Source organism: Lichenostomus cassidix, chromosome 3 (genome assembly GCF_008360975.1).
Source record: "Lichenostomus cassidix isolate B80296 chromosome 3, HeHo_3.0, whole genome shotgun sequence".
Lineage (NCBI taxonomy): Eukaryota > Metazoa > Chordata > Aves > Passeriformes > Meliphagidae > Lichenostomus > Lichenostomus cassidix.
Window position 1 is genome coordinate 5,694,571 of NC_139483.1, and position 22,918 is coordinate 5,717,488.

At 43.0% G+C, this 22,918-nt stretch overlaps 3 long non-coding RNA genes across 5 annotated transcripts in view; 1 reads left to right on the forward strand and 2 right to left on the reverse strand.

Annotated features, from left to right (window-relative positions):
• LOC146438936 (uncharacterized) overlaps positions 1-17,528 on the forward strand; it is a 69,504-nt gene extending 51,976 nt beyond the window's left edge. Inside the window, exons 3-6 of one of the 3 annotated variants that reach the window (XR_014850574.1) lie at positions 5,361-5,480; positions 12,338-12,429; positions 15,924-16,096; positions 17,424-17,528. This is a non-coding gene — a long non-coding RNA (uncharacterized LOC146438936). Of the gene's footprint in view, positions 1-5,360; positions 5,481-6,354; positions 7,326-12,337; positions 12,430-15,923; positions 16,462-17,423 lie in introns of those variants that run through there. The other 2 variants (XR_014850572.1, XR_014850573.1) reach the window with 2 other exon arrangements.
• Positions 5,345-11,222, reverse strand: LOC146438937 (uncharacterized). The gene is made up of 3 exons (XR_014850575.1): positions 11,045-11,222; positions 10,809-10,903; positions 5,345-6,302 (listed from the first exon to the last, which is right to left on the reverse strand). It is a non-coding gene; the product is annotated as an uncharacterized LOC146438937 (long non-coding RNA).
• LOC146438938 (uncharacterized) lies at positions 13,282-22,021 on the reverse strand. The gene is made up of 3 exons (XR_014850576.1): positions 21,939-22,021; positions 19,748-19,850; positions 13,282-13,531 (listed from the first exon to the last, which is right to left on the reverse strand). It is a non-coding gene; the product is annotated as an uncharacterized LOC146438938 (long non-coding RNA).
• Between the last annotated feature and the right edge of the window lie 897 nt (positions 22,022-22,918).

Consider the following 22,918-nt stretch of genomic DNA (forward strand, 5'->3'; position numbering starts at 1 on the left):
TTGAAGGGAAAAGAAACCACATGAATATTTACAGGGTTGTTGGGGATGGGAAGGGGGGAATCAAATTGGTTGTTGAGCAGAATTTGATCGCAAATTGAAGAGACTTTGAAGTTTGTGTGTGTGCAAACACACACAGGTCTGTGTGTATGTACAAGTGGGTAGAGATGGAGCTGTAAAGAATTTGGAGTGATATGTGTGTATATGTCTTATAGGTGTGTGTTTGTGTCCATTTGTGCACCTATTCCTGCGGGATAAAACCCTATTTATCATAACCTTAATATTTAATAGAAAGGCTTGTGCAGTTCCACATCAGCCTAGAAGCCTCCTTTGATCTGAGAGCTGCTGCCAGTTGTTGGGAGTTGTTTTGGAAGCTTTGTGAGCTGTGCATATAGAGTGATGGTAACTTGAGCTTATTTTTGAATCATCAAAATGTTTAAGCCCTCAAGATCTGTTAAGCTGGTGTTTTGTTTTGCTTTCCCCAAATGAAATCCTCCTTGAAAAAGCTAATTTGGCAACTGAAGTGGATCATTGTACAGAGCATTAGGGCTGTCAGTGGTAATAGCAAATGGTAATGCTGGAATTTAGGCACCACTTTCCCTTATGATTTGGTTTATTTTACAGCACCTGCAGAAGTTCCTCTCACTCCACACAGAGCTCTGGTGAAGGCAGGAATTGTCATCATCCACCAGTGACTCTTCAGTGACAGGCGCTGGCTGGAGCCTCCCAGCCAGGTGGCTTCTGGGGAGGATAATCCCCCACTCTACTCTGGGCTTCCAGTTTACATCCAAATCCAAGTTTCACTGGCTATTAAGTGTTTTCTATGGCTCAACTTCAGTTTTACAGCTACTGCTGTGGTTTAACAGCAAGTTGGGAGCTAGAATATAAATATTGGCTTTTCCTTCCTGGAACATGTGCACTTTGATAGAGTAATTAATTTTTATGGGGTAAGAGATTGACATACTGTTTTAAAAAGGAGTGAACTAGTTGAAAAATTCCCTCTCTCCCATGTGGGAAGGTCTCACAGCACCAATCCTGGCTTGAACACTGTTCTCCAGGGAGCAGCATCCCTGCACGGGCATGTCTGGAGGGAGAAGTGTCTCCTCAGTAGGAAAAATCCTAAAACCTTGGTAAAGGCTGGGAAAGAAAGGGAGACATCTATACTTCATTATCATTTCACAAGGAGTTTAGCCAGGAAGCAGCCAAACAAGTACAAAATGCTGTAAGGGCATTTGCTAATCAAAGTATCTCAGATTTGGGAAAAAATATTGCAGGATCTCACCAACCTTTTTTTACCAAATGAATCTCCACAGTGTTTGTTGGGTGGAGTTTGCAGATTTATATCCTTTGGTGTCCTCTCAGTATTGGGAAGACTGAACTGAAGGCACACGAGATTCTTGGCAAGGAAATTTCCTATAGTATTTAGGAACCTGTCTCATTTTTGAGCATTTCTATTTGTGTGGCCTTTGGAAAAGTGTTGGTGATACCCAAAGCATTGCACTGGCTCTTTACTTGCAGAACAGCAACATCCCACAAAATGAGATAAGCCCAGGAAAACAATCTTATTTGTAGATTGATTCATCTGGAGTGGGTGAAGAGTCAAGGTGGGAGGGTTTAGTAAATATCAGAAACTCTAAACTGTAAAAACTATTACAAAAATTGAGTGCCCTGTGCCTGAGTGACAGAAATCAGGGGAGTGATTCCAGTGGGTTTTCTCTTTTTAAAAAGAGTCATTCACTGGTGGTGCTGGTGAATTTATAACTACCAAACAGAGATCATTAAAAAATTGAGCCAATCATATTTTAAATGGGTTTTAATGTCCAGCACTTTGGTTACTTTCTGATTCTCTCAGTTTAAAACTGAGAACATTGTGCTTCCAACAATGTTCAACAACCTCTGGTATTATCTCAGTCTTGTTTGAATTGGTGAAACTCTAGAGGAGAGTTTTGACCTCATTTTTCTCCTGCTTTGGGTTCTGGAGCAGGGGATGTTTATTATCAAAGGATAAGAAAACACATCTGTTTAGCAAACTGTGACAGAGAACAGACTCCATTTTCCTGATCTCTGAACTACAAATTTGAGCAGGACAAACATGTCCCTTCTCATTGCCTTTACCTGGGGATGAGTGACAGTGAGGCAAATGTAAGGGGACTGAAGGCAAATGCAACTGATCCCAAGGATGAGCTGCCTGTTGTTTCCGCAGCACTTTGGAAATTCACAGGTCTGTATTTATTTATTTTCATAAATTGCAAATTGTGAACTTGCCTCAACCCAACACAGTTCTGAAAGCACTCCTGTGGGTTTTTCCTTAGAAATCCCTGTGTGTAATTTTGAGCTGAGGCTGTTTCCCTCTCCTGTCTCAAGGATGCTGGTAAAGCCCTGAAGGTCCTTGGTTGTAGCATTTTCCCCTTTTCCTGTGACAGGGATTCAGTTCTCACCCCTGGGTCAGTGCAGCCTTCCCTCTTTGCAACCCCTTATCCCAGGGGAACAACCCAGCATCTCCTCATTGCATTTTATTATGGGCTGCTGCACTTGGAGCCCACTTTGGGAGGGTGGCTCTGGTTTCTCCAATGTATCTTGATTTTCATTCTAATGCAAAAGCTTGCAGCCAAATTTGACAGCATTTCAGTGTAGGCTGAATTGGGTGTGCAAAGTGCAAGTGTAATTACAGTCATGGAAGAGGCTCTACACAAATAGTTTGGCTATTTAGGGGCATAATTACCCAGACTGCATTCCCAGAAATAGTTGCTATACACAAATCAGTCCAAATGCTTTCTACATGGCTGCTCCTTGTCCTCCTAACCTGGTTCATTATGGAGCCACAATGAAAAACATCTTGAGTGGCATCCACGGATGCAGCTCTCCTTGCTGAGAAACTGTGCAGAAAACCACAGTCTTAATTACATCTTCTAAAAGTACACTAAAACACTCATAAAAAATTAAGACTATTTTCAAACTTATACCACAGTATCACTTGGAAAGCTCTAGATAAAGAATATAATTCAAATACCATTTCTATTATAGGACACTTTAAAATACACATTTATTTAGATGGCTTGACTGGCTCCTTTTCATAAAGCAGGTCACCCCCAAAAAGGATTATTATGTCTCCTGGACATGTATGGAGCTAGTGTTTCACACAAGGGTTTTTAATGGCAAAAAGATGAAAACTCTGTGAAGTGTTTGCATGACTAGCTTTGTCAGTATTGGTGGCTGGGGGAAGAAAGGCTGAAAATGGAGGGGAAAAAAAAAAGGAAACATTAAAAGATGCAAAATATGGGGAAAACAAACAAAAAACCCCATGCTCAACACAGGTGGGAGAGACCCTTCCTGAGACATTCCTCAGTTCCATCAGCGTGTGCAGTGCCTGCAAGCTGTGAGTACACTTTGAATATTTCTATTCTGTAATGTTTATTTTCTGGGGGCCTTATTCTGATGTGGCAGATGTGAATTCTGATCTGCTGATGTACATGACCTGATCCCAACAGCCACGTTTATCACCAGAATGGTGCCATCAGGCACAGAAGTGTTAAAACCTTCAGAGAAGGACTAAATGATCCATTATGTTTTGGCAACAGCAGCCTCATTTCCTACCTGCTGCTTGTTCTGTGGTTGCTCTGAAGCAATTATTTCAGATAATGCAGAAAACAGGCCATTGATGAAAGTCCATCAAGAAATCATTATCCCACTAGAAGCAATGTACTGGTTGTTAAACAGAATTGGAAGGTGTGGACGCAAAAATATTTTTCATACTTTTTTTAGCTTCTTTTTTGAGGGGGATGAGGGGGCAGAAGGGGCTGGAAGGCTGTCAGCACATTGTTTGAGGCATGGTAGGTGAGGGTGCAGTGCCACAAACACCACTTTGTGCTGCTTTGGACTGTGGCAGTGCAGCCAAGAGCCTGGAAGTGCTGACAGTGGAGCAGCAGCAGCTTGGGCTGTTACAGATGAGAGACACATTTATTATCTGTCTGTCTGTCTGTCTGTAGCATCTCTTATCTGCCATCTCATCTATCTATTTGTAAATCACATCCCACTGCCTTGCACAAGGCAGAAATTTGTTCCTGCAACATCCCAAGGAAAAAATCTAGACCTGGCTCTCAAAAGTAGCTTTAGGAAATCTGCCTAGTCTGAATTGCTAAGAAGGAAGGGAAAGCCAGGCAGGATTTGACTGGGACAGCTGGATTATCATCTAAATGAGAAGGTAATGAAGGAACTTGTGCTGTGAGATCTCTCTTGCTGAGCAATGCTGCACTATTTTATCTAATAGTTTGTTGTAGATACCTCATGATTTAATATCAGTGAGCTGTTAGGCAGAAATAGCTGGTCACGTGTATGGGGTGCAAGGGACAGAATGTGGGCACTCCCTGCTCCCTACCCAGATTCTCACTCTAATTTTGGACAGCGTTTTTAAACATTACTTATTTTACATGCAAGTTATCAACCAAAACATTTCAGATATGTTTCCCTTCTATACATTATAAATCTGTAACTCTTACTGACTTTCCCCCTCCAGTCCAGTGGATGTCTTTAAGCCAAGGTGTCTCCATGGTGGCCAATGGTGCTGTGGATCCCATTCCATGTGTGTGGTGTTGACCACTAAAACTTGTGATTATGTGCTGAGGTGACAGTACAGAAAAAGAAGTGATAGTTATCTTTTCCTCATCTCTTCAAGAGACACAGAACAAGTAAAGCAGGAAAACTTTGATTCAAAACAAAAGTAGACTCTGAAAAAGGGCTTATATAAAAATATTCTGGAGTTTAAAGCTCCTTCTCCAGTTTTGCCCCAGGCTGGCCTGTGGGGGTGGATCTGGTGCCCTCCTGCTCCCAAAGGAGTGCAGGTAGGGAATAATGACTGACCCTTCTCCCCACACCTCCACCCAGGGGTGACTGCACTGAAGTCAGATCCCTCCTGAAGGGATCCTCACTAACCCACACTAAACCCTGACCAGAATAAATGAGTTCAGGCTCCCCTGAGCCACTGAGGGCTTTAATCAGGACAAAGTGGCACTGCCAGGAAACTTCCTGATGGTAAATAAAGGCAATGCAGCAACTTAGCCTTTTTTTTTTTTTTAAGATGGTCCCTCTTCCCTTTTAATAATATTTGTCTTTAATTTGATGAAATAAATATGTACTGCCTTACCATTCCAGTTTTTGCCAAGAAAACTTCCTTTTTCTGTGGCTCTGAGTTATGTGTGCTTGTAAAAACCTCCTTGATAAAAGGTCATGATTACTGCTGAAGAAATCCTATGGAATCTAAGCAACGGGTTTGTGCAGATTGAGATACAGTATTTCTCAAAGAAATAGGCTACAGGTCTAAATAGGGCAGATTTTGGTGCCTTTTTCTAAATTTTTGTCTTTCTCAGTGCCAGCCTCTCCTGTCTGCAGAAGCAGGTGAGGAACCCAAGAGTGGTGAGGCTGCTGGGACACCAGTGGCACATTCAGCACGAGACTTACAGCACTTTCAAGCTGGGAACACTGTCCAGGTAAGGAACAAACACTTCCCAAAGCTCTTACCAGATGAAGGTGCTGGGACTGGCACCTGAGCACAGACATCCCAAAAATTCCTTTTTGGCCCAACTCAGAACAAACCCAAGGTGTCAGCACCAGCAATAACAATAATAACAATAAAAATGGTATTTTCTAGTGTGCAGTCCCTGGGGCATGGATGGGAGCTTCCCTGTTTTGGTGGTACAGGTTGGTTTTGTGTCACTCCCTTGAAGTGCTGAAGTCAGCTGCTGGCAGGGCAAGGAGAGCAGCACAGTTCCCAGGACTCTGTCACCCCAAAGGCTGTCTGGGGCCCTGGGGAGCTCAGGCACCCTCTGGGCACATTGTCCCCAGGCCTGTCCCTGTGTCTGAAGTGTCCTCAGCAGCTGATCCCTCCCAGCTGGCTGCCTCTGGCCAGGAGGCTAACAGGCACTGGGCACTGCACAGTGTTACCTGAGGCGAGGGCAGGAATGCCCAGCAGTGCTTTAAGTCCTCACTCAGGACAAGCAGAAGGGGAAAATACCCTTATTTTGAGAGCAGTCCAGAACTGGGGTAGCTCACCCTGCTCCAGCTGTGAGGGAAGTTACACATCCCCTCTGAGTAAGGTCCCAGCGCAAAGCCAAGGATCTGTTTGGGCACAAAAGTGCTCTCAGTGTGCTGGGTCTCACCATGGGACACCAGCAGTGCTCACACACCCCAGCACAGGGCCTTGTTTAGTCAGCAGAACTAAGCAAGTGCTGAATTAGGGCTTTGCTGTCGGGACTTCATCTGCCAGTGTTGTTTTTTTACAGGAAGAACATCTCTCATACATCAGTTCTCTCCTAAAGGAAAAATACAATATTATCTCAATTAAACAAAAGCTTTTTTCTGCAGCTCTATCACTCCAAATGGAGCAGGATGACAGGCAGATCGATGTAGGTCCTGTAAGTCAGAACAAGTATTCAGAATTGTTTCAGAGAGAAGAAAAACCTTTTCCTCCCATCAGTGTCATTTACAATTTATGGCTGGGAAAAAGCAGGAGGGGGGTGTTTGCATGTGTGTTGCAGTAAACTATTGCTGATTATCACCCCTGGGCTCCTCTTTTTGTTTTTCTTGGATGAACAATATTGGGTATCTGATCCAAACAGAATCCATTCAGAATTGCTGGAGTGCTGCACAAAATGGTGGTGTGTTGATAAATGCCTCTTTTTTTCTCCTTGTTGGCAAGTGAGTGTGGTACAAAGATGGGAGCAGGAAAGAATAAACACATGTACAGTGGTTCCAGCGAGCAGGTGGAGGGATAATTCCCAACACAGCTTGTAAGGCCTGGTGCCATTTGAAGGTGTCAGCACAGTAATGGGAGATGGATGGGAGCAATACTTGCTGGGGCTCTTGCCAAAAGCACACAGTGCCTCAATCCACACTATTGATGCTGCTCTCTCCTCATCTGAGCTGTGTTAGAGATACTGCAAGGAGAGGAATGTGGAGAGGGACAGTGGGGTGCTGCTAGTGAGTTGCATAGGATATTAACTGGGAGCTGAGCAAAGGCCATCCACTGCAGCACAGAACTTGTGCCTGGGCATGAAAATCAAATCCTTCTTACTCCGTGTGCACTCTGCATGGCAACAGCAGGAAAAGGCCCTTTAGCTGCCCCCAGGTGCCACCATCAGGATGGCAGCACGTGTCCTGCCAAGGGACAGAAGGAGGGAAGTACAGATGGACACATATGAGCCCCCAGTTGGAGCATGAATGGAGATCTGCTGCTGCTGGCCAGGAAATGGTCAGTTATAGCCACTATAAATATATGCATTTGAGATATAATGGGTATATAAAAGCAAGAATGGATGGAAGTCAGGAGGACACACTTAGGAATGGATGGATGAAAGGAAAGAAGGGAAGAAGAGCCAGCTGGAGAGAAGGACAAACGAAAGAATGAATAGGAGGAAATAATGGGTGGAAATCAGGCCAGAAAAGGACAGTAAAGAGCAAACAGAGGGAAGGACAGATGGATGGAAATAAGATTGGTAGAAGACAGGGATGGAAGCATCAGAAAGGAAACAGGAGTGGAGTGCAGAATGAAGAACAGAAAGATAGAAAATAGCATGGAAGAGCAGAAGGAAGACCATGTATAGAAAAAGACAGAGGGCAGGAAAATAGATGGAAAGAGAGGTGAAAAAACAGAAGGAGGGATGACAAATGGAAGCAGTGGCAGAAAGAAGGACAGAGAGATGGAAGGGAAGGAAGGATAAAAACTGATGTAAGGACAGATGGACAGGTGAAAGATGGGAGAAAAACTGAAGGGATGAAAGGACATAAACAGAAAGAAGGAAAATGGGACCAGTAAACTGAAAGAAGGGAAGATGATCACCCACTGTGCCTTGTAAGTCTTGCCCCACTCTGCTGTGATGCCAGCAGGGGCGATGCTTGTGCCTCATGTGATGCTCTGCAATGCCCAGGGAGGGGTTTGTGCTACAGCAGGCAGCAGCAAAATCATTTGAACTTGATTTGCAAACATTCTCACAACTTAACAAAGCCCCAGTGCTAATGGGAAGGTTGTGCAATGTATTTCAGCACTGGGGCTGTTGTGAGAGAGGTGTTTCCTCTGGCCCAGAGCTGCACAAAATGCTTTCAGGAGAGAAGAAGCCAGAACAAACCTTTGCTGTCTGTGCCCCAAGTGCTGTTTTCCCCCAGCAACTCCAGAACCTTGGCACTTGTTACAACACAACATAACCACCTGAGAGCTGGAGGGCAGAGAAATGAGGGCAAAATTTGCAGAGAAAAATTTGGATCCTGGATTCAAAAACTTGCAGCGCTTTTTAAATGTACATTGCAATTCATGCCATGGATGGTCTAGTGAGAGCAAGAATGACCTATTTGCTTCAGCTCTGAGCCTGGCTCTGGAGAGCTGGGTTTAGTTCACAGCTCAGCCACAGGCTAAAATATTGGACATGACGTGTGCCCTCTTTTCCCTTCTCTAACGAGAGATTATTGCTTCAGTGCCTCACACTGGTGAGAAAAGACAGAATTCATTAACCTCCCTGTGTTCTCAGCTACTCTGCTCACAAAGGTCATGTATAAATTACAGTAAAAAAAGTAGCTATTTTAGGGGATTATGCTGAGTTAACACACCAGGAAATATTCATATTAAAATGAGCAGCTGGCATTAGATCTGGTACCAGTACCTTGGAGAAACTAAAGAAATATCTCACAAGCTCCTTCATTTAACATCTGTTGTTGGTTATATCAAGGATGCACTAGAGCTGTAAATCCTGATCACAGTTCTCTAGAATCATAATAAATTGTCCTTTTCAGCACACCCAACTACTGGAGAGACTTTGCTTCTGTCAAAAACCACCAAAGAAGTGATTTTGAGCCCATGTGCCAAGTTTGCCCTTCTGGCCTGAGCTGGCATTGGGTTCCAGAGGGCATTTTTTCCCCTGGGAAGTACACTGGGATAAATTGTATTTATATAGAGATGTCTAAAGCAAAGCTGTTCCATTTTTCCTCTTTTGCATTAAACATCCCTTGTTTCTTTCCTGATCTCCTATAACCATTACCCTCACCTCAGGAAGCTCCCTTAGACCTGCAGTATTAGCTACATTTGGGTTTTTTCCCCAGTAGATGGTTTCCAATTAAAGCCAATTAAGTCTGTAACCTGATGTCATTCCTTGTGATTGTGAGGGTCTTGCAATTTTACTTTCTCCCTGAAAGGACCACTCATGGGATTGCAGAGCAATTCCATTTTTGTTAAAATCTTTGAAGATATCATGCAAAGATTGAAATGATGGATGGGAAAAGCTAAACAACCTAACACTTTCTCTTTTTTTAAAGCCTTGTTAGCTCTTCAGTGGTGATAATTTAATGCTTGGAAGCAGAGGGGCTGATGAGCCCACAGACAGTTCTATGGATTGCTGTATCTGAAACACCAAAGCAAAATACTTTTCTACTGCTTTTTCACCTAGGTTTTGGTCTATTTTTAACCAAAATATCTTCTGCTGTAACTATTTAAGTAACACGATTTAATGACCATCCAATTTCCCAATATAAAAAGGAAGACACTTCAACAGATGCATCCACTGCTCTTCCCTGGATGATATCCACCTGCCAGGGAAAGCAATCACCTACAGCTCAATGGGAAGTGAAAGCAATGACACTGAGTTCAATGGGAAGAACAAAACCACATGTAACACAGGTTTGACCCACAGTTTCTCACTGCTCTCCCTCAAAAGCACTCCCATGTGAAGTAAGTACCTGCTGCCCACGTGCTCACAAGTGAAATTCTCAGGGATACTCGGACTGCACAGTAGAAGTTGCCAAGGAAACTGGATTCACTTCTGATTTCACATGTTCTCTTTTCACATGTTGATTATTTCAATCTCCTTTTTTTTTTTTCTCCACCTACATATACCTTAAAATTAGTATTGTCCTTCATGGTCTAATTACCACGCTGGCATTGCCATTCAGGACAGGAGATTGGATTTGCTACCTGAATCCAAGCATGAGCCACTCTTTCTTAAAGCAAGACACTGAAAAGACCTTCAAAATTATTCTGTCACTAGATTACTTCAAATTGCCTTTTTTCCACACTGATAACCAAAATATCCAATGGCACATCCAGCTGAAGAGCACAAATAACCATTCCATGACTGTGCTTGTGCTGTAAAACTAAAAGTAGACAATGAAAAAAAAAGATTTTGTTTTTTTTTTATTTTTATTTCTGAGTGTCACCATATGGGGCACTGGCCACAAAATCCCAGTACCTTCAAATTCAGTGGGAGGTACTATTGGCCTCAGTAAACCTGGGATCCCCCTTGCATTTTTGGGAGGTGACCAGCTTCCTGTTTAAAGTCAGCTGGAGCTGGATGAATCACTGAGGTGCCTCCAGTCTGCACTAGCTGGAATGACAGCTCATGGACTGAACAGATCTTCAGGCTACACACATTACAAGCACAGTTTCGTCTATGGACAGCTAGGGATTCAGGGTTTGGAGAGTATTTTTAAGAATTCCACATTTTGATCCTAGTCTTGAATTTCCCCCCTACTTTGGTCAGAGCTCTGTGCATTGTTTGCAGAGATACTCAAAGCAATGACCTTCAAAATGAGAGCCAAATGAGTGAGCGCAGCTGAGGGTGATCATTTTCCCATCACCAGCACTGTCAGAACAGTTTTGTTGATCTCTGGGTTTGTTTCCATTTCTCCCTTGCTTTTCCAAACAATATGAGAGATGCACCACATGGCAGAATGAGAAAGGAAATTAAATTAATAGAAAATTAAAAACATAAGCTCTTTTGCCCTCATGAGGAGACCACCTTGGATTTGGTTTAACTGCACCTGGGAGAGAGTCTTACCTGACTGAGCCTTGCAGCAGGTTCTTCCCAAGCTGTGGGATGCAGATCTGTCAGGATGGATCGTGGCCTCTGTATGGATTATCTTGTGCCTGGGGCTGCTCTTAATAAAGAACAATGAAACAGACCTGGCAGAACACCAAGGATGGATGACACACTCTTCCTTCAGAGAAAAGGGAGTGTCTGTAATCAGCTCCAAAACACAAGAGAGGCTCAGGACCATTCCCAGGTGGTCCTACCTTTCCCCTGGAGCCTGTGTTAAGGAATAGCAACAGGTGTGTGCAGGTCATTTGGCTGCTGTAATGGATCTGGCAGCTGGACAGCTCCACAAGGACTGGAAAAGGGAATTCTGGAACAATAAGGCACAGCTGACTCAATGGATAGTTTTGTGGTATGGAGCTATGTTATCAGCTTTTAAGTGGTTTAAAAATTGGGTATTAGCAGGGGATCATTATACAGTTATCAGTTCTGTTAACCAGCTGCAGAGCTCACAGCTTCAGTACAGAGATCCCATTTTTCTCCTACTGCTGCTTAAATCCAACCAAAACCATTGGAGCCAACTAGTTCCAACTGGCACAAGTAGCTTTTTTAAACTGATTTTTGTTAAAAAAAAAAGCCACTTACATCAAATTTCTTACTTCCATACACGCTGCTAACCCTCTGAAGAGACGGAATGGCATGGGAAGAAAAACAAGTAGTGACATTTGGATCCTACAGTGGATCCAAACGCTGGTTTTGCAGAGGACTCCTGTAAGATCTCGTGTCAGGTTGCAGAGGTGTGGAGAGAGCTGTGAGGAGCTGTGGCAGAGCCCCCAAGGACACCAGTCTGAGCAGGACAAGGACACCTGCAAGTGTGAAGTGCCTCCATGACACAGTGACATGAGACTCCCAAGTATTATGGCTTTTATCTGGCTCCTGTCCCCTTTACACTGGTAAGAAGTACAAATGGAATTAAACCAGAACAACAGTGCCGTGATCAATACTCTGAGGTGTTTTAAAATTAATTTATTTTGGAGACTTCCCTCCCGAAGTTCCCTGGTTCTCCTTAGGAATTCTGTGAATTTCATCATCTCAAGCAAAGAACCCACATCAAAACTGTTATTTCATCTCCTAGGAAAATTAATCAACATCTTCCATCAGCTCCTACAAGCTCCGTCTGTCATGTCTCCAGTTGCCCTCCAGAAAACATTGGAAAGCACATCCACACATTTCCTTCAAAACTCAAACATAAGGGTTGATTGAAAAAAAGGGGAAAAAAAGGGAAAAGAAGGGGGTTTGCAGACAAAGAGCATCTTTGTTTGTTGACAGCAATAAAATGTAACTTGTCACCAGAGCTGATATGTTGTATTAATGGCTCTTCTGTGAAAACACTGGGCTGGGTGTTATAAATATTGATGTGAGCACACTGGGTTGGGAAGTGTGTGACAGATGGAAACTTTTTAAGGTGAACATTGAATTGTCTTCAATGTTTCTCCAACTTGAAACTCAAATATCCTCTTTTAATTGGAAGCCATTATTACATTTATTACCAGAAACAATGTTTGCTGCTGATGCAGGAGATAGTGGAAGGAAAATCCTTACCTGCTGCTGCTGCTGCCAGCATCCCTGAGGAACAAAACTGAGGGTAAGATCTCCGAATGAGCTGGAGTGTTAATGTCTGTGTTGTGCATTTGGGCTTTTTTATTTTTGGTATGTAAATGTCTTGATGTTCCTGGTGACAGCCTGATTGCCATGGTTACTTGTGAACCAGCCTCTCCCTCAACCTGAGGAGCCAGACTATGTTTTCTCCTCCACACTGGATGTGTTCACATGGACATTCCCAGAAAGAACAGGAGCTGTGAGACCAAATCAGCATCGAACACTCAGAGTGTGTTTTCAGGGAAAAGGATGTAAGAACATTTCTGATACTCTATAGAAACAAAATAACTGTATCTCCCCACCCTCACCAATCTTTCCAAGTTGCTCAAAATCTCCTTCTACACAGTGAATATTGAATTAATTCTTTTGGGGGAGATGAGGTTACACAGCCTCTCTTTGATGCAAGCACTGAAGCCTCCCCTCAAGAGCTCTCAAGCCCATGTGTCACTTCCCATGCCATCCAAAGGCTGCTCCCCTGCCCAGGCAGCTGGAATTGGCCCATTCCAGAACATGCTCTGGAGTGACAGGGAAACAGGGTTTGCTGAACCACATGCATGTGCCAAAAGAAAGGAGTCAGCTAAACCCAGGAGAGGGAGCTAAAAAAGTAACAAATATCCACAAACAGCACCAGCTACTGCCTCAAAGGGGCTCAATTAAAAAATAAATAAAATTAGGTTTAGTTAGTCTATAAAGCACTGGGGGATTTTCAGCACCCCATTGGGCAAGGACTGCACTAAGCCAGAGGGAGGCATTCCTGCTCCTACAGCCCCGTGTGGGCATGAGCCTCCTTGGGAAACTCTCACAAGCCAAAAAAAACATGGAAAACACCAACCAACCTCAAACATTTTTACAGCTGTCAAAGAACTGACAGAAGAAACAACTTTCTACTAATTTTTTCTGTGGGAACCACAGCACAGGGAGTTGGTCAGGACTCACCTCTCTCTCCCTGAGAGCACCAGGTCCTGCTCAGAACAGCTGGGAACACTCCAGATAGAGCAGGAACAGCCCTGCTGCAGCTCCCGTGTGGGGAAGAGGCAGAAATGCTGGTCCAGAACACTCCAGCAGGATTTGCATGAGTTCTGTCATTCCTGAAAAACAAAGAAAAGAGGAGCCAATTAACCCAAGGAAGTAAATGTGAGACTTAAATTTACAGAAAATTGTACCAAAGCAACGAGCAGCTTTGCCCTGCCCTACACCTCTGAATGTGAAGGCTGCAAGCAATTTGAGACCATGATTACTGTTTTTAATAAGATTTAGCTTCTAATTTAGCAAAGGTTACATGCACTGCTTTGAAAAGGGAAAAAGCACCATGAGAGAAGAGTCAGGTGCCATTTCACAGCTTACAAACAGAACACTGAAAAATCCATTGATTTGGCCAAGTTTGTAGAGGAATTTGTAACAGAGATGGAGACTGGGACTGCAGCACCTGATCACTCTGCTGGTATTTGAGCTGCAGGAGCAAAAGAAGTGACTTGGAGAACACAAATAGCAGACCTGCACTGGAGCAAGCACACAGGGAAAATACATGGCAAAATGGCTTTTGAAAGTATTTACAAGGCAAAAAGAAGAACAACATATTTCAGGTGTTGATGGGCATCAGATTTATAGAGGGGGTTGCTCAAGAATTTCTGAACAATCTGTGCTGTGGAGCACAGGTGGCAGAAACAGGAGGTCAGGCTGACCAGGGCTGGTGTGTAGGGATTCAGAACCCAAACAAAAGGGAAAATGCAGAACCTGAGCCAGAAGTACTTGACATCCAGAGAAAGATTGTGTATAAAAGTTTTTTCTGCTTTAGGACGGAGGAATGTGAGGAAGTTAAATACTGCCTGCTCCTTCCCACGTTTTAGCTATAGCAACTCCCATAATTCACACTTCACATTATACAGAATTTTCATGGCATGGGAGAGACAGGGACAAACAAACACTCTGACATCACACAGGAATTCAGAGACTAGGACCAACACTGGGAACCATGGAGACCATTCCAAGTTAGCCATAAAGCCCACTACAAACTGCTGTCAAGGAGGTTTTAAAGAGGTGGTGTCGTAATTTCACTGAACTCTAGAATAGCATCACCCTCTGAGGAAAATATATTTGGAATACTGGGAGGCAAAAATCCAGGATAGAAAGGGAAAATCCAGTTATTTCCTCATCTCTGTGGGTATTACAGAAACTGGGTGAATTTTTCTAAAGAATCTGTTATCAGACGTCACTAAAAACTCCAGAATTTACAGAACAGCAGCTGTAAAGAATAAGGCATTCCAGGCTCAGAAAAACATGAGTTTTCTGAAGTTCATCTTCAAGTACCACTACTGAAATACAAATTCAGGTCTTAAACCCAAAACCCTGTTCTCCAGGTGCTGGTGTAGTATAGGAACAGAAGCCCTGAAGTTTTAATTGACATGTACTTGAAAGAAGAATTTGACTGCAAAGATGTAACAGAGCTGCAGAGGGGAAAATGCCAGAAACAACTCCTTGACCTACTTCCATAACAGAGAAACATAGATCCAGTACAGTATTTAAAAACCACAGGAATATTCCAGCAGGTATTACTCCTACCTGCAACTATCCTCAACCCACTGAGCTGGTGTTAAGGCCCCAGAAAACTCACTTGATGAGGCTTTTAAAAGGACTTACAATGGTTCCTGTACTCTGAGTTAGACACGTGGGGGAAATACTGACAAGATACTCTCAAGAGGTCAAAATAACACAAAAGACATCACTGGCAACTTCAGAAAACCAGAGAACTTTGGCAAAAGGTTTAGTGCAACATTCAATCAACATAATTTCTCAAAGCATTAACTTAGCAAACTAAGCCCATTTTAAGTTACACAAAATTCCAAGAAGAGGGAATTAGAAGAAGGAGAGAAAGACAGAAAACATAGAAAACCACAGATATAGCTACCAACTCCTGGGTTGCAGCAGTACTCAGCTGATAGGAATTGCAAGAGGTGATAGGGCCAACACAGGTGCCCTAAATAGCCCTTGGCTTTCCCAGGCCCTCCCTCCAGGTGGGACTCCCTGTCCTTTGGCCCCCCAGGAGTTGGACTGGGACTCCAGGGCCATGTGTGGGTGTTGCCTCAGCTGTGCCAGGGGTTGGGGGGCACTGCCAGGCTGGGATACAGGCTCTGGGGATGGGGTGTGGAGCAGGACAAGGCTTGGCCTACCCCTGCCCCCCAAAATGTCTCAGAACATCCATCCTTCCAGTCCCTCACCAGCTGTGTGCCTCAATCCCGGCAGTGCTGGATTGTACACCCCTTCAGGACTCACACGAAGAATTCAGCACATTCTATTCAGCCAAAGCCACACCACACACCCACAGGAGTGCTGCAGGTTTGAGAACTGACCTCAGAGGTAAATAAATTCCATAGCCCGTCCAGACATTCCTTGTGCAGCCCCATGAACCCACTAACACTTTTAGCCAGCAGCACTAAGAACCAGAAGCAAATCTTTATTTTATAGATTTCCTCTGCCTTGTAGGTTGAAAGAGCACCTGGGAGCTCGAATGACCTTTAGAAGACAACCCCAGGATTTTCTCACTTGGTTTGTCAGACACAGAGTTCAGTCAGATTCAAGGGGCAAGGACCTACTGCACTGAGTGGAGAAATCAAACAGCAGTTTCAGAGCTGGAACCATCAACTGACCTCACTGCAGTATTTACAGCCCAAATCTTTGCTTTCCCAAGGCTTAACGATCTGGGGGTTGGACAATTCCTGGAAATGTTCTTTAGGAGACAGGAGGCTCAGTCCTCTGCCCTGCCTGAAACTCCCCCACCATTCTTCCAGCCATCATTTCCTTTGCTCTTCCTGCTCTTTTCCACCCCTGCTTCCCAGCACTTTGCTGTGCACATGAGCTCAAACCAAATAGGCTAAAGAGGAAGCCAAATCCTGCCTCCTGTGGTCCAAGTGGTTGCTCCAACCATTGCACACTGGAGAAAGCCTGGGGCTCCCACCAACCTCCTCCCATCCTCCTACACTTAAAAAATTAATCCCTGAAACAATCCTACAAGTGTTTAAAATGTGAGGAAGCAGCAGAGGTGAGCAAACCCTGTGCAGGAGAGCTCGGATCATTCCTGGTTCAGCCTCCTCAGCTTTAACATTTATGGCTCCAGGCTCAGCCCCTCGTGACATCACCCTGCAAACTTCCCACTCAGCTCTGATTTATGGGCTGAGTAAATCCAAGCAAAACGGAGCAGTAAAAGAAATTTGTGGGCTAATTTACTGCTTCAGTTTAGGTTAAGGTTTTTAATAGTTATTTGCCTTTATGTTTTAGATAAAGATTTGTGAGGAGCCAATTACCCAAGGCAGCACAAGTAGCTGTGACAGCTGAATTCAATGCATGAGCTAACCTTAGAAAGCACTGCCTGATTTTCTGATAGAAAATGCTACAGTTAAATAGAGAGACCACAGCCTGTAGCTTAAAATGGGCAAAAAATGATGAAGATAATTCGCATGGAACGTGGCTTTTGAGGATAAAAGCTTCCCAACAGAAGAGAGGGAGATCATTACTGTATATTTATGTAGAGCCAGGGCTAGGTTTTTTTGTGGGCTCCATTGAAGCTGTGCCAATTTACACCACCTCTAAAGAGTTCATTAAACTTCCGTCTCACCAGCGCATTGCTCCAGGATTTGAACGTTTGTTCATCTGAAAGATTCATTATTCTCCTAATTCAACTTGGTACCTTTTTTAAGACTGGGTGTGAAATGTTGATGGTTCCTGCACTTTCCCTCTGCATTTAAACACCCTGCTGTATTCCCTGCAGGGTCTAGGAGGTTACAAATGTCTGTTTAGCTGGAATAGGAAGGGACCTGAGACCCAAACTGGAGCTTTTTAACCCAGCTGTCCTTTGGGTTCTGGGCTCTGCTGCCCCTCAGAGCAAAGAGCCTTTTATCACTGCCACGTTGGGTTGCTTGTGCTAAACTCAGTAAAGTCAGATGAATAATTTACACTGAGTTTTGATTGATTTTGTGTCTTTTTCAGTTTGCCAGGGAGCGAGGAACCAATTGCAATTCCTCATTAAAAATCACTTCTGCTTAATTCCTGCAACTCCAGTTGTGGACACTGAATCTCAACCGTAAGCCTTGGTAAGCACAACTCTGCATTTTCCTTGTGCTGGTGCTTCAGCAGTTATGAACTAGGAAGAAATTGTCTAAATAATGTACAACACTCAAACATCTCTTGCTTTCAGGCCACTGGTGAAGAAGGGTTTAGCATTGCAATTTAAGAGCCTTCCCAAAGTAACAGGAAAAGGGACAAGAGCCCTAAAAATGGAGATGATTTCCTCATTTTTAGTCTTCAACTTTCTCCAGCTCCTCACTGAGCAGTGCCCAACACTCCCCTGGTGCTGCCACAGTGGATCCTGTCAGCCTGCAGGAAATAAAAGCTGTAAAATGCTTTACACTGAAAGCAACAGGCCTTTTCCATATTGGCATATGTTAGCATTCAGCATGCAGGATTTGTGGCTGCCGGCACATCCCAGAAGTGACACTGAAATCAGCCCCAATTATTTTGCATATTCCTGTGTAACAATAGCTGTGTGCTGAGCAGGCAGCCATGGACTGTTGGAACAGTCTGGCACCTCCATCCACACCTCCCGCTTGGAGATCCGCAGCCCAAGTGCCTCACTGGAGGATTTTTAGTATCACAGTGACAGATCAGGTTGTTATGGATCCACACCCACAGGCTGGGTTCTCATCCATACTCTGAAGGAATTTCACTACCTTTGATTCTGCACAGGGGCAAAATCCAGAAATAACAGTGCACCAAAGTTCGGGAGATTTGGGACAGGGGGCTCAGCACTTAGAATTAAGCCTACATTTACAAAGCACAAGGAACAGAAAACTACCACAATAATCCTCTCTAGGCTTAAACTCTCCTGCTCCTTCCAAGAGATTAAAAACATATGCCAGATCCGAGTAATTATAGGTTGAGCATTCCTTGTCCTACTTTCCTCTCCACTTCCAGCAGAGGCAATCCCACACCAGTCTGATGAGATGTTTCGCCACACTCCTGTCCCTCCCTGATCTCAGTGAGTGCTGCAGGAATGCTGCACCTCTGGACATTTTGAAATATGGATTTACGTTTGTGGCTTTGGGAGGAAACCTCCTCCCACACACTTGGAATTCACTGTTAAAGTTCAAGCTGAGGCATTTTCATCTCTGTCAGTGAACCGTGAAAAGCTTCTGATCCCCTGCTACAGAGATTAATTCATTAATGACCAAGTGGATTCCTCTGTAGGTGTCAGGCACTTTCAAGGATTTGTAACAAATTATACCCAACACTGCCCAGTCTCAGAAGTCAAGAAGTTGTGCTACTGTAAGGTAAAAAGCTCTTGAATCCCACCTGGGGGAAGTTCTGCCATGCTGAAGATAGCAAAAAGAAAAAAATAATCCTGCTTTTCAAACAACAAAGATTTTGATAAATATTTACCAGAAAGCTTTTACTCTTTCATATGTATTATGACTGATTTTTGTTTGGCTTTCCTATCATTATCTATAATATATTTTTTAGGCAAAGGCTGTTCATTTTGGAAAGTGAAATGCAATATTGAAGAGTTAGAAACTTCTCATGGTGCCATCCCCATTAGCTCAGGATCTGAATTCAGAGCATTTGCCATAAATAATGCACAACTTAATCCCTAAGCATTTTTTTAAGAAAACCCCAACATGCTACAGAATAACAAGAGGGAAGAAAAACACATTTCAGTAAATACATCCAACTCTTATAAACTACCTAATCAATAACTTTTGTGATACACTGAGCTGAACAAATGATGGTTAGTGAATAATTTAATGACTTCTGGCAGTTTCTACTCCAGAACTGACCATGAACAGCTTAGATTTTCTCCAGCACATTTCCTTCTACAAATTTTCTCCTAAATAATTTGTATGAACAATTATTGCTCTTCAGAGCATTTGTGAGCACTTCCCTGTGCCTGTGATTGAATTTGAGGTCCTTCAGACAGTTTTAATTGCATGCACCAATCAAGCAGCATAATTTCCTTTTCTTGACATAACTCTACCAGCCAAGTCTCTTTTTCTCCACTCTGTAATCCATTGGCTAATCCAGAGTGATGGTCCCTAATCTCAATGATTTGGGAGAGCATTTAGGGACATGTCGCTCTCTAAACTGGTTAATTGCTTTCCTGAATAGAGGCAGGGATAATATCAGCTTTAATGAATCCCTGAATTAGCATTTTTAGGTCATTAAGCAGTGTAAATTAAAAAAAGTTGCTGCCACCATGCTTTGTTCACTCCAGTTAAAGCCCAGGGACTGGGACAACCTGGCACTGGTACTGTCTGTACCTGTGGGTGGAGCTGCTGCTGTCCAGGCTCTGCCATCCCTCAGAGCACCTGCAGGAACCTCTTGGCCATGACTCTCCAGTGCAGAATGTGACAATTTGGGAGGCTGAAAGATAACACAGAACCCAGCTTTTAGCAATCCAAATAATATGAGATGTAAAAACATTTGTCTCCTAAAAATGGAAATCCAATAGGTAAAGACAGTCAAGTAAGATCCTTCAGGAAAGGAAAAAAACCAAATCTTACATCACATATAAAACCCGAAATTCTCTCAGGATGAATATTCAGAAAATGTGGCATTGAACATCTGAAGGTGAGAATGGATTTGTAATAATGGCTTTTTAGAGGAGGATGAATATTTGATTATTTTGTCAATGTGTATTTCTAAAAAATATGCTACACTCTGAGTGATGAATTTGAGCTACAGTGGCTTCTAAAAGTGGGCAGATTTTGTAGTAATGCTGATCTTCCTTCCCCCAGAGTTGCCATTAATTCATCAAGACTATTTGGAGTACATAGAAAATGATGGTAGCTGGAAAGGATGTGAAGGTTTTTTTTTTACTTCAGAAATTTTGTGCTCTTTAATGCAATAACTTTGTAAGTCCACATTGAACACATGAAATTAGGACCTGAGCTAACCAGCAACAGGGTACTGAGTTTTTTCCTTTTATGTAGGAATTCTGCTAAGGCCAGCAGTGATGGCAAACTCTTCAAAGTGTTGCTTAAGTGTGGTGGGCAGAGAGGAATGAGGCAGCAAATGGATACCACATCAATAGTGAGTCTTTGCTGGCAGCCTTGGCCATGGAATGGCCCTTGAGACTGAACTAAAACAGTGGAGACATACATTTATACATATGGATATGGATAATTGGACATGGTCTCCTTGCTCCTTCCTGCTCCCATTTCCATCCACCCAGTCTTTCTCATCTGCCATGTGAAACAGCAGATCAGCTGAAATTCTCTTCAGTAAACTTGTGGTGGTGGAGGAGGAGCAAAATATTGACAGCCTGAGTTTAATTGTAACTCACTCTTGTTTTGTGCCATAGGGCTGTCATTTGAATTTTCCTTCAGAATTATGTTATGCCATTTATGGATTTTCTTCAGTAATTTGTTGACTCAAGTTGTCTTTGGACCCTGTTCACAATTTCTGGCTGAAACTTTCAGATTTAATGTTTTCAAGCTTAATACTTTTCGCTGAAAAATGCCCCTGTCTTTAAATATAAACTTTCCTCAGGCTTATGCAATTTTGGATGAACTCTTGCAGGAGTCAAACCTTACACTCAAGTGTTTTGTTTAGGAAAAAAAATTCCTGTTTCTGTCCTAAGGAATGAAAACTGAATGGTTCAATTACTCATTTCAAAGCAGCTCTTCCTTCTAAAGCTCAGAAACTACATTTCAGTGGAGGAGAGAACAAGAATGGAATATATTTATTGAACCAAGGCAACTGGAAGAAATTAGAACCACAGGGAGGGGTTTTGTTTGTTTGTTTTGTGCCCATTTCAGAGCAGACACCATTTTTCAACAAGCTTTGCTGTTCTCACACCAGATGGCTTTATTTTTCCAATACTTTATTTTCCTCACATACATTTTCACTGCAAGCATCTTCCACATGGAAAGAGAATGGGAATGCTTTTTATTAATCTGCCAGATATTTAACTATACACTAACTCATCCTGGCATCTCAGCCAAATTTGGGGCACCAGATGATTCAATGTGTATATTCCCAGTATACCATGGAATAGCAGGAAGAGCTGCATTATCCCTATTCAGTAATTATCAGAGCTACAGAAAGAGCGGTTTGCCAAGAAAATGCTTTCAAGGGTTCAATTAATAAATGAAAAATGGGTATCAGCATCTTGGATTCCTGGAGCAACTCCCCATTTTACAGGCAGTTGATTTCCTTCCTTGCAGGAATTTGGTGAGTTTGGGGGTTAGGCAGAGCAGGGGGGCTGAATGCAGCACTGCAGACAAACTGCTCAGCTTCTGCAAGGGAGACAGGAATGTGCTATTAAAAATACAACATCCCCCCAAACATGTTTGTGTGGTGCTGCTTTCAGACCTGCCTTTGTTCCCAGTCCTTAAGTGGAGAAACCATTTGGAAACTGCTGCAGCAAAGCAAATGCTTTTAGGGTCTTGCAGGTATTCTTAGTGTTTATAATAAATAAAGTTATGAGAAACCATTACAGGTACATACATCTCACCATTTGTAGTTTGTCTGAAATCCATTAAATCCCATTTTGTCTGAAAGGAGACAGGAATGCAGTGAAACTCATGGCACTCACCTAGGAAAAAATATTCCAAAATGTACCTTATCAGTCTTAATAAGGTTTGCAGCCTTTATTTTGGTCATGTCAGCAAATGAAAAGCCTAATTACCACTGAAGTACTTTTCTCTCTGGAGCCAGTGCTCATTAAAAAAATCTCCTAAATTCAGTAGATCACTGAAGGTGATCTGAAGCTGGGATGCCACAGTACCCAACATCCCTGGCACAGCTCTTCTCTTTTTCTTAATACCCTGAAGGAGCTAGAATAGTTTTCCCAGAATCCAAAATGGGCTTTTATTCACCACTAGAGTCACAAGTACATTTTGCTGTACAACGTGATTTTAAGAGGAGTTTCTCTCCCAGCTTTTTTGTGAGAAAGGTTCCTTTCTCTGTCTCCTCCTGTTCCTTCCTTCCCTCCCTGTTGCCCCTCTGAGCTGAGATCTCTGTGTGCACAGACTCCCCCTCAGTAGATGATATCTCTTTATTTCAATCACATTTCTAAAGGCTGTTGTGTTTTGGAAAGTTATTCCTTGAACCACTGGGGAGGGAAACCAAGGGAGTATCTTTGCCTTTTTTCCAAGCTATGTTTATTGCATCTGGCCAACTGTTTTACGAGTCATTTACTATTATCCCTCTTGATTAAGTCAAAATGTTACCTGCTCTCCACTTAAAACTCTTTCTCCATCCTTCTTGCAGGATACATTCCAGGATACATTTTTACAGGAGAAATACCTATTAGCCCAGTATTTTGGAGTACTCAATTATGTTCATAACCACAGAAGTTCTGTTCCTCCTTCGAGGGTTTTCCACCAAAATGTTTGGAAGGGATGTTACAGTTCTGTTAATTTCTCATTTTAGTTCCCTCTAAATATTTCTGTCTAAAAAACAAAACCAAACAAACAACTAAATCC